The 11,043-nt window shown below is 42.2% G+C and overlaps 1 protein-coding gene across 10 annotated transcripts in view; it reads right to left on the bottom strand.

The window, feature by feature from the left end:
* LOC126930917 (protein BRAWNIN) overlaps positions 1-11,043 on the bottom strand; it is a 732,366-nt gene that overhangs the window by 8,091 nt on the left and 713,232 nt on the right. Inside the window, exon 1 of one of the 10 annotated variants that reach the window (XM_050748513.1) lies at positions 10,813-10,985. The exons of the other annotated variants lie outside the window; for them this stretch is intronic. The gene's annotated coding sequence lies outside the window, so the exon portion shown is untranslated. Of the gene's footprint in view, positions 1-10,812; positions 10,986-11,043 lie in introns of those variants that run through there. 10 annotated transcript variants of the gene reach the window in all.

The following is an 11,043-nucleotide window of genomic DNA, read 5'->3' on the forward strand; positions in this document are numbered from 1 at the left end:
GACCAGATAACAGAAAACCCATGAGTATTACACCCTCTGTAAAAAATGTTAAATGCACCCTTTCCCAAAAAGAAACACTGCGTATAACCAACCAAATTTCTGTAACTTTGTGCCAATCTTGTATGAAAAGTGTTGAAATCCTGCTAAAAACTCCTGTCTCTGCCTATACAAATGAAATCTTAACTTTCTTACTTCAGAACGCTGACTCCATTCCTTTGGAGTTGGTGTTTCCAGGTGGTCCATTCTTACTCTTTGTGCTTGAATAAACCCTCTTTAGGTTAGATTTTGACTCTTTTGGTTATTTTAGGTTGACACTGCTTGTATATGAGGAAGACTGGTATAGAAGTCTTTCTGATAACACGGGCTTCCATTTTTATTAGGTACATCTCTAGGAGAAGAATTACTAGAGCATATGGAAGGTATATTTAACTTTTTAAGAAATTGCCAGGCCAGGTGCGATGGCTCACGCCTAAAATCCTAGCATTTTGGGAGGCCGAGGAGGGAGAACTGTCTGAGCTCAGGAGTTTGAGACCAGCCTGGGCAACACGGTAAAACCCCGTCTCTACTAAAATACAAAAATTGGCCAGGTGTGGTGGTGTGCGCCTGTAGTCCCAGCTACTCAGGAGCCTGAGGCAGGAGAATTGCTTGAACCCAGGAGGTGGAGGTTGCAGTGAGCTGACATAGTGCCACTGTACTCCAGCCTAGACAACAGAGCAAGAGTCCGTCTCAAAAAAAAAAAAATTAATTAAAAAAAAAAGAAATTGCCAAATGAATTTCCAAAGCAGCTATACAAATTTATTATTTATTTTTATTTTTTATTTTATTTATTTTTTTGAGACAGAGTCTTGCTCTGTCACCAGGCTGGAGTGCAGTGGCACGAACTTGGCTCACTGCACCCTCCGCCTTCCTAGTTCCAGTGATTCTTTTGCCTCCGCCTCCCAAGTAGCTGAGATTACAGGCACATGCCACCATGCCCAGCTAAATTATTTTTAGTAGAGACGGGGTTTCACCATGTTGTCCAGGTTGGTCTTGAACTCCTGACCTCAGGTGATGCGCCTGCCTCGGCCTCCCAAAGTGCTGGGATTACAAGAATGAGCCACCATGCCCGGCTATTAATTAATTAATTCATTCATTCATTCATTCTCAAACAGTCTTGCTCTGTCGCCCAGGATAGAGTGCAGTGGCATGATCTTGGCTCCTGAGTTCAAGCGATTCTCCTGCATCAGCCTCCTGAGTATCTGGGATTACAGGCAGGTGCCACCATACCTGGCTAATTTGTATAATTTTTAGTAGAGACGGGGTTTCACCACACAGGCCAGGGTGGTCTCAGAACTCCTGACCTCATGTGATCCACCCACCTAGGCTTCCCAAAGTACTGAGATTACAGGCATGAGCCATCACACCTGGCCAAGCTGTACAATTTTACATTCCCATCAGCAGTGTATGAGACATATGAGACATCCCCATCCAGTTCCTTCAAATCCTCTCCAACATTTGCTCTGGTCAGTCTTTTCTATTTTAGCTATTCTAATATGTGGGTAATGGTTTTTCATTTTGCTTTTAATTTACATTTCTCTCATGACTAATGATTCAGATATTTTCATATGCAAAAAAAAAAAAAACATAAAAATCCTTGGACACATACCCCACACCATATTAAAAATTTTAAATGGATCACAGACATTCATGTGTTGATAGTCATATGCTGCATAACAACATTTCAGTCAATGGACCACATACGTGACCGATGGCCCCATAAAATTACAATGAACCTGAAAAAATCCTATAGCCTAATGACATCATAACTGTCAAACACCATGTGTTCATGGTGACGCTGGTGTAAACACACCATGCTGCCAGTCATCTAAAAGTATACCACATACAATTACGTACACTACATAATACTTGACAATAAATCTTGTTACTGATATATCGATTTACTATACTTCTATGCTTATCTTACAGTGTACTCTTTTTATTCTTTTAAAAAAAAAAAAAAGTTAACTGTAAAACAGCCTCAGCCGGATCCTTCAGAAGGTACTCCAGAAAGCACTGTTATCAGAGGAGAGGACGACTCCTTGTGTACTGCCCTTGAAGACCTTCCAGTGGGACATGATGTGGAGGTGGAAGACAGTGATATTGACGATCTTGACCCTGTGTAGGCCTAGCCTAATGTGTGTGTTTGTGTCTTAATTTTTCACAAAATTTTTAAAAGTAAAAAAAAAAAAACTAAAAACAGAAAAAAGGCTTATAGAATAAGGACATAAGAAATGTTTTATAGCTGTACAATGTGTGTTTTAAGCTAAGTGTTATTACAAAAAGGTCAAAAAGTTTAAAAAATTATAAAGTTTGTAAAGTTACAGAAAGCTAAGGTTAACATATTATCGAAGAAAATTACTTTTTTATAAACTTAGTGTAACCTAGGTGTACAGCGTTTATAAAGTCTACAGTAGTGTACAGTAATGTCCTAGACCTTCGCATTCACTCACTGACTCACCCAGAGCAACAAGGAGTCCTGCAAGCTCTATTCATGGTTAAGTGCCTGCTACATTTTTTTATCTTTAACACTGTTTGGTTTGGTTTGTTGTTGTTGTTGTTGAGACGGAGTCTTGCTCTGTCGCCCAGGCTGGAGTGCAGTGGTTCAATCTCGGCTCACTGCAACCTCTGCTTGCCAGGTTCAAGCGATTCTCCTGCCTCAGCCTTCCAAGTAGCTGGGACTACAGGCGCCCGCCACTGCACCCAGCTAAGTTTTCTTTGTATTTTAGTAAAGATGGGGTTTCACCATGTTGCCCAGAGTGGTCTTGAACTCCTGAGCTCAGGTGATCCACATGCCTTGGCCTCCCAAAGTGCTGGGATTACAGGTGTGAGCCACCATGCCGGGCCTAATACTGTATTTTTACTGTACCTTTTCTAAGTTTAGATACATAGTTACTATTGCATTACAATTGCCTACAGTATTCACTATAGTAACATGCTGAACAGGTTTGTAGCCTAGGAACCACAGGCCATACAATATAGCCTAGGTATATAGCAGGCTGCACCATCTAGATTTGTGGAAGTACACTCTATAATATTTTTACAATGACAAAATCACCTAGTGACATTTCTCAGAATGTATCCTATTGTTAAATGACAAATGACCCTATTTTCTTGTGCTTCTATTTTCTTTGGTGATTCATCTGCTCAAATCTTTTGCCCATTTTTAAAACTGAGTTGTTTTCTTATGGGTTTTGAGTGTTCTTTTATATGTTCTGGACACAAGCCCTTCATCAGATATGATCTGCAAATATTTTCTCCCAGTTTATTGCTTTTTATTAATTTTTGAGAGAAGTGTTTAATTTTAATGAAGTACAATTTATCAATTTTCCCTTTTCTATTATATTTAAAAAATATAACCCAGGGTCATAAATATTGTCTTCTATATTTTCTTCTAGAAGTTTTTCAGCTTTGGGTTTTACATTTAAGTCCATGATCCATTTTGTTTTTTTGTATGGTGTGAGGTATAGGTGAGGCAGGAGGCGGCACTTGACTCCCAAGGTGGAGCTTGGATACAGGACCGGATTGAGGAGCAACTAAAATAGGGAAGACGTGGAAGCTCTTCTCCATAAAACACACCAACTAATGTGCCATGTCAGTTTAGTTTTGTCATGGCAACACCCAGACGCTACCACTCCTTTCCATGGTAAAGACTCAAAAGTTACCTCCCTTTTTCTAGAAATTTCTGCATACTCAGCCCCTTGATTTGCATATAATTAGAAGTGGGTATAAGTATGACTGAGAACTGCCTCTGAGCTGCTACTCTGAGCACACTGTCTATGGGGCAGCCTTGCTCTGCAGGAGCAGTCTTGGAGTTGTAACACTGCTGCCTCAATAAAACTGTTTTCTTCTATCATCAGCTCACTCTTGCATTATTTATTTCCCGGGTGACACTCCTGGGCTAAGGGCTTGCCTGCCCTGCATCATGGGTACAACTTTGTTTTGTTTTTGCATATAGATATCTGAACTGCATTTGAAGCTTAGTTGAAAATCAGTTCACTTGTCCATGTATGTACGTGTCTATTTCTGGACTTTATTCTGTTTCTGTTGCACTGATATATTTATCTTTCTTGATGCCAATACTACACTGTCTTTTTTTTGTGTGTGTGAGACAAGGAATCATTCTGTTGCCCAGGCTGGAGTGCAGTAGCATGATCTCGGCTCACTGCAACCTCCACCTCCCGGGGTTCAAGCTATTCTCCCATCCCAGCCTACTGAGTAGCTGGGACCACAGGCATGTGCCACCATGTCTGGCTAATTTTTGTATTTTTTAGCAGAGACAGGGTTTCACCATGTTGGCCAGCCTGTTGTCAAACTTCTGGCCTTGGGTGATCCGCCTGCCTCAGCCTCCCAAAGTGCTGGGGTTACAGGCATGAGCCACTGCACCCGGCCAACACTGTCTTGATTACTGTAGCCTTATAATAATTCTTAAGTCAGGCAGTATTAGCTCTCCCAGCTTTAGTTATTCTAGATCTTTGCATTTCCATATAAATTTTAGAATCATTTTGTCAATTTCTACCCAAAAATGCTTACCTGGATGATGGTTAGCATTAAATTGAATCTTTAAACATCTTCACAATATTTGGTCTTCTGATCCATGAATACAACATATCCATGTACTTATTTAGTTCTTACCCAATTTCTAGCAGCAATGCTTTTCACTTTTTATGATACAAGTCTTGCATATCTTTTGTCAGCTCTATCCTCAAATATTTCATCTTTTTGATGCTATTGTGAATGGTATTTTTTCTAATTGTTTGTTGTTAGTACATAAACTACAATTGATCTTCCTACACTGATATTTTATCTTGCAACCTTGCAAATCTCACTTATTAGTTGTACCAGGTTTTTGTAGGTTCCACAGGATTTTCTACATAAACCAGCACTTGAGCAATGAATAAAGATGGGCTTTTTTTTTTAAATAGCTGTCATTTATCAATCTTGAGGAAGTTCACAAGGAAGTTCCCAGTTCTGTTTCTACATTACTAATTTTTTTTTTTGAGACGGAGTCTCGCTCTGTCACCCAGGCTGGAGTGCAGTGGTGCAATCTCGGCTCACTCCAACCTCTGCCTCCCAGATTCGCACCATTCTCCGGCCTCAGCCTCCCGAGTAGCTGGAACTACAGGTGCCCACCACCACACCCAGCTAATTTTTTTTTGTATTTTTAGTCGAGATGGGATTTCACCGTGTTAGCCAAGATGGCCTCGATCTCCTGTCCTCATGATCTGCCCGCCTCAGCCTCCCTAAGTGCTGGGATCACAAGCATGAGCTACCGTGCCCGGCCTGCTAAAAGTTTTCATTACAAATGAACGTTGGATTTTGTCAAATGCTTAAACCGCATCTATGAAGATAATCACACTTTTTAAAAAATGTGTTAATGTGATGAATTATACAGACTGATTTTCAAATGTTGAACCAATTTTGTATTACTCAGATGAACTCTACCTGGTTAATTTTGTTTTTTATATATTATTGGAATATATATATATATATATAGTTGGATTCAATTTGATAAATTTTGTTCAGAATTATATTCATGATAGTATTAGCCTGTTGCTTCTTTTCTTGCCACATTTTTCTACTTTTGGTAATGAGGCAATGTTGCCCTTATAGAATGAGTTGGAAAATGTTCCTTTTTCTTCAATATTCTGGAAGATCTGAACAGGATTGGTTTTATTTCTTCCTCAATTGTCTGCTGTAATTCACTGGTGAACCCAGTTGGGCCTGGCGTTTTTGTTGTAGGAAGGTTTTTGTTTTTTTGTTTTTTTGTTTTTTTTGAGACGGAGTCTCGCTCTGTCGCCCAGGCTGGAGTGCAGTAGCCGGATCTCAGCTCACTGCAAGCTCCGCCTCCTGGGTTTACGCCATTCTCCTGCCTCAGCCTCCCAAGTAGCTGGGACTACAGGCACCCACCACCTCGCCCAGCTAGTTTTTTTTTTTTTGTATTTTTTAGTAGAGACGGGGTTTCACCGTGTTAGCCAGGATGGTCTCGATCTCCTGACCTTGTGATCCGCCCGTCTCGGCCTCCCAAAGTGCTGGGATTACAGGCTTGAGCCACCGCGCCCGGCAGGAAGGTTTTTAATTACAAATTTGTGTTACTCCATTCTTGCATTGCTACAAATATCTGAGGCGGGGCAATTTATAAAGAAAAGAGGTTTACTTGGCTCACAGTTCTGCAAGCTCTACAGGAAGCATGGTGCCAGAATCTGCTCCTGGTGAGGGCCTCAGGAAGCTTCTAGCCACAGCAAGTAAAGGGGGAACAGGCATGTCACAAGGCGAGAATGGAAGCAAGAGAGAGTGGGGAGGTGCCACACACTTTTTTTTTTTTTTTTTTTTTTTGAGACGGAGTCTTGCTCTGTCGCCCAGGCTGGAGTGCAGTGGTGCAATCTCACTGCAACCACCACCCCCCAGGTTCAAGCGATTGTCCTGCCTCAGCCTCCCGAGTAGCTGGGATTACAGGCGCACGCCACCACACCCGGCTAATTTTGTATTTTTACATTTATTTATTTATTTATTTGATGCTGCAAGACACCACACCCGGCTAATTTTGTATTTTTACATTTATTTATGTATTTATTTACGAGATGGAGTCTCACTCTGTCACCCAGGCTGGAGTACAGTGGTGCGATGTTGGCTCACTGCAACCTCCAGCTCCTGGGTGGGATCAAGCAATTCCCTGCCTCAGCCTCCTGAGTAGCTGGGATTACAGGCATCTGCCACCATGCCTGGCTAATTTTTGTATTTTTAGTAGAGACGGGGTTTCACCATCTTGGCCAGGCTGGTCTTGAACTCCTGACCTCGTGATCCACCCGCCTTGGCCTCCCAAAGTGCTGGGATCACAGGCGTGGGCCACTGCGGCCAGCAATTTTGTATTTTTAGTAGAGATGGGGTTTCGCCATGTTGGCCAGGTTGGTCTCGAACTCCTGACCTCAGGTGATCTACCTGCCTTGGCCTCCCAAAGTGCTGGGATTACAGGCATGAGCCACCATGCCTGGCATGCCACACACTTTTAAACAACCAGATCTAGTGTGAACTCAGAGAACTCTCTCATCCCCAAAGGGAGGGTGCTAAGCCATTCACAAAAAATCTGCCCCTATGATCCAAACACTTCCCACTAGGCCCCACCTCCAACACTGGGTATTACAATTCAACATGAGACTTGGAAGGGATGACCATCGAAACCATAACAAAATTGAATTTCTTTAGTAAATATGGGGTTATGTAGGTTATCTATTCTTGAGTGAACTTTGATAGTTTGTATCTTAGGGAATTCATCCACTTTATCAAAGTTGCTCAAGTTATAAAATATAATTGCCAAAATATTCTTATGATCCTTTTAATATACATAGAATCTGTAATTATGTAACTTCTTTCATTTTCATATTATTGTGTCTCTTTTTTCTATTAAGCCTGACTAGAGGTTTATCAATTTTATTGATCTTCTCAACATACAAGCTTTGGTGGCACTGATTTTTCTCTTGTTTTGTTTTCTATTTCATTGTTGTTTTTGTTTGTTTGTTTGTTTGTTTGTTTTCTGAGATGGAGTTTCACTCTTGTTGCCCAGGCTAGAGTGCAAGGCGCAATCTCAGCTCACTTCTACCTCCACCTCCGGGGTTCAAGCAATTCTCCTGCCTCAGCCTCCTGAGTAACTGGGATTACAGGCATGCGCCACCACACCAGGCTAATTTTGTATTTTTTTAGTAGAGACGGGGTTTCTCTATGTTGGTCAGGCTGGTCTCGAACTCCCGACCTCAGGTGATCCACCCACCTCAGCCTCCCAATATTTCATTGTTTTACACTAAATATTCATCATTTCCTTTCTTTTGCTTATGTGGAGTTTCAGTTACTCTTCATTCTCTAATTCTTAAGGTGGAAGCTGAGGTAATTGATTTGAAAGCTTTCTTGTTTTATTTGGCACTTAGTGCTATCAATGTTCGGTGACTCTTTACACTTTGAATATCCTTCTGCCTAAAGTCTTTCTGCCTCCTCACACTCTGCCGAGGCTCCCAAAGAGCCCTGAGAGGGTGGACTCTGGTGCCACACTGCCCTGGCAATAATAATCTTGACTCTGCCACTTAATAGCTGTGTGACCTTGCTCAAGTTACTTAACCTCTCTGTATGTCAGTTTCTTTGCCTGTAAAATGTAGATAATAACAATAACTACCTATTAATTTTAGGAGTCCAGTTGGCTGGGCAATTATGCTTAGATGTGTGGTCAAACATTTTGGTTTCTGTGAGAGTGTTTTTGGATGAGATTTAACATTTAAGTGGGTAGACTTTAAGTAAAGCTGATTGCCTTCCAAAATGTGGGTGGGCCTCATCCAATCAGTTGAAGGTGTAAATAAAACAAAAAACTGACCTCCCCAGGGCAAGCTGGAATTCTCCAGCAGACAGCTTTTGGACTTGAACTATATACAATGCACTGAATGTTTATGTCCCATCCCCCACTACCAAATTCCTATGTTGAAACCTAATCACCAACATGATGCTATTAGGTGAAGTCTTTGGGAGGTGGTTGGGTCAGAAGGACACAGCTCTCGTGAATGTGATTAGTGCCCTTATAAAAGAGGCCCAGAGAACTGCCTCTTCCCTTCCACCACGTGAAGACACAGCTAGAAGGTACCATCTATCAACCAGCAAGTGGGTCCGCTCACCAGACACTGAATCTTCAGGCACCCCGATCGTGAACTTCCCAGCCTCCAGAACTCTAAGAAATAAATGTGCGTTGTCTATAAAGCCACCCAGTTTTTGGTATTTTGTTATAGCAGCCCAAACAAAGACGCAACCTTGACTCACATTTAATCCTAAGGATTAAATGAATTAATATAGACAAAGTACTTACAGCAGTCCATGGCACATATTAAACAGTCAATAAATGTTAACAGCTATAATTACCACCATCATCATCATCATCATTATTCTGAATATAACTGCTGTCTTTAGCACCAATTCTTGTACTGGTCTCAAAAGCCCTCATATGCAGTAAGGACACTGGTACCCACTTATGGATGAAAATCTACTATTGGACAAATCCTACCCAATAGCAAGCCTTGTTGACAGTAAGATGTAACTAACTGGCACAACATTAGCTACTAGAGAAGTAAGCTCACTACGTTCCAGAAAGGGAGAGGAGGCATTACGAAGAGGAGAAAGGGAAACAAGCTGAAGTGACTTGGCTTGTCTTTTGCAGTTGTTCTATCATTTGTCCTATCATACTAAGTCTCTCCTGAAGTAGAGGCACAAATGGCAAAGATAAGAGAGTAACACATCTCCTAGGCTTCCCCAGCTCTGGTGGGCCATGCTCACAAGCAGAAAAAGTTTGTCTTCCAGACTCAGACGCAGGATGTTGAGAGAGAGAGAGACACTGATGGGACAAAAGCCAGTTTGCTGCAAGTGCTTCACCATTTTCAGGTTCAGTGTCCTCACCGACAACTCCTCCCATAAGCTTTCTTTTTTTTTTTTTTTTTTTTTTTTTTTTTTTTTTTTTTGAGATGGAGTCTCACTCTGTAGCCCAGGCTGGAGTGCAGTGGTTCGATCTCGGCTCACTGCAACCTCTGCCTCCCAGGTTCAAGCGATTCTCCCACCTCAGCCTCCCGAGTAGCTGGGACTACAGGTGGCAGACATGGGGTTTCGACATGTTGGCCAGGTGGGTCTCAAACTCCTGACCTCAGGTGATCCGCCCGCCTCAGCCTCCCAAAGTGCTGGGATTACAGGCGTGAGCCACCACGCCCGGCCTCCTCCCATAAACTTTCTTTTGCCATGCAAGATTGAGCAGAGGACCCTGGTCTCTTGAGGTTCTGAGTGGAGTTGGCAGGACCCAGAAGCACAGCAACCCACAGTGAGGGAAGCCCTTGCTGCCCAAGGTAATTCCCCAAGTGCAGACATCCTGAGAAAAGTTTGCTCTCTTCACACACACTTTCAGTCACCAGAATTCTCTCCCTGAAATAACTGAGACAAGCCACCTGATGTAAGACTTTTCTAGACGATGGTCCTGAGCCATTGGCAAAATCAGAGAGGATGGGCTTTTTTTCATCCATTCAACATACATTCATTGAATATTTACCATGTGCCAGGTTCTGAGTAGTATCTACTAATGGACAGGGTATTCGTAAAAGTTCTGTACTGTTTTAAAAGTTTCACTTAAACTTTAAATAATTGATATACTACAAATTAACCTTTCTTTATTTACTCACGAGAGCCTTTTCCTGGATCCTAGAATGAAGAAAATTCATGGAGCACAGAGCCACAGTCATCTCCCAGCTCACAGGTCACGTGAGTGAGAAATAAACTTCTGTGGCTGTAAACCACCGAAGGTTTGGAGTTACCTGTTACTATATGCATGAACTCAGGAAACCTAACAAATACAGCAGTCACGTTTTTTATCATCCTGCAAACTAGAAAAACCCAAAAGCCTATTCCATTAAGAGTTCCTTAATAAAGTACAAACACCAGTGACAGAAATGGAGAACTAATGAAACAAGCCAGCTGTAAGAACCACGGGGACATAAAAGAGAGGTTAGTTTGTAAGATTACGAACCACTGAGATGTAAAAGTGGGGTTAGTCTGTAAGGTTATGGGAGGTGATGCTCGAACGGGATCTAGTCTCGTAGACGTCAAAGGTTAATATTCTCACATATCCAAAGTAAAGCAGAGAGCGGTTTATGTAGAGCTTTACATTCACCCTCATTTCACAGATAAGAAAACTGAGGCCCAAGATGGCACAGTGGCCTCGACGACCAGGTTTTCCACTTTCAAAGTCTCTCCCTCACATCTCATTACCTGATAATGCAACAGTCTTTAATCGGCGCGAATTTCGGGGTGGAAAGGACTAGATAATGCTGATAAGCGTCATCATCCCATATACACAGCACCCAAAGGTCAGCACCCTATAGCCCACGCGTCCACCAGGCCCCGAAAATACTGGGGACAAAAGCTGACGTCAGCGGAGGGCTCCTAGACCCAGTCTTCTGGTCCTCCACCCTTCCCGAAAAGCCAAGCGGCGGAGTTGGG

This window comes from Macaca thibetana, chromosome 11 (genome assembly GCF_024542745.1).
Source record: "Macaca thibetana thibetana isolate TM-01 chromosome 11, ASM2454274v1, whole genome shotgun sequence".
NCBI classification, from domain to species: Eukaryota; Metazoa; Chordata; class Mammalia; order Primates; family Cercopithecidae; genus Macaca; species Macaca thibetana.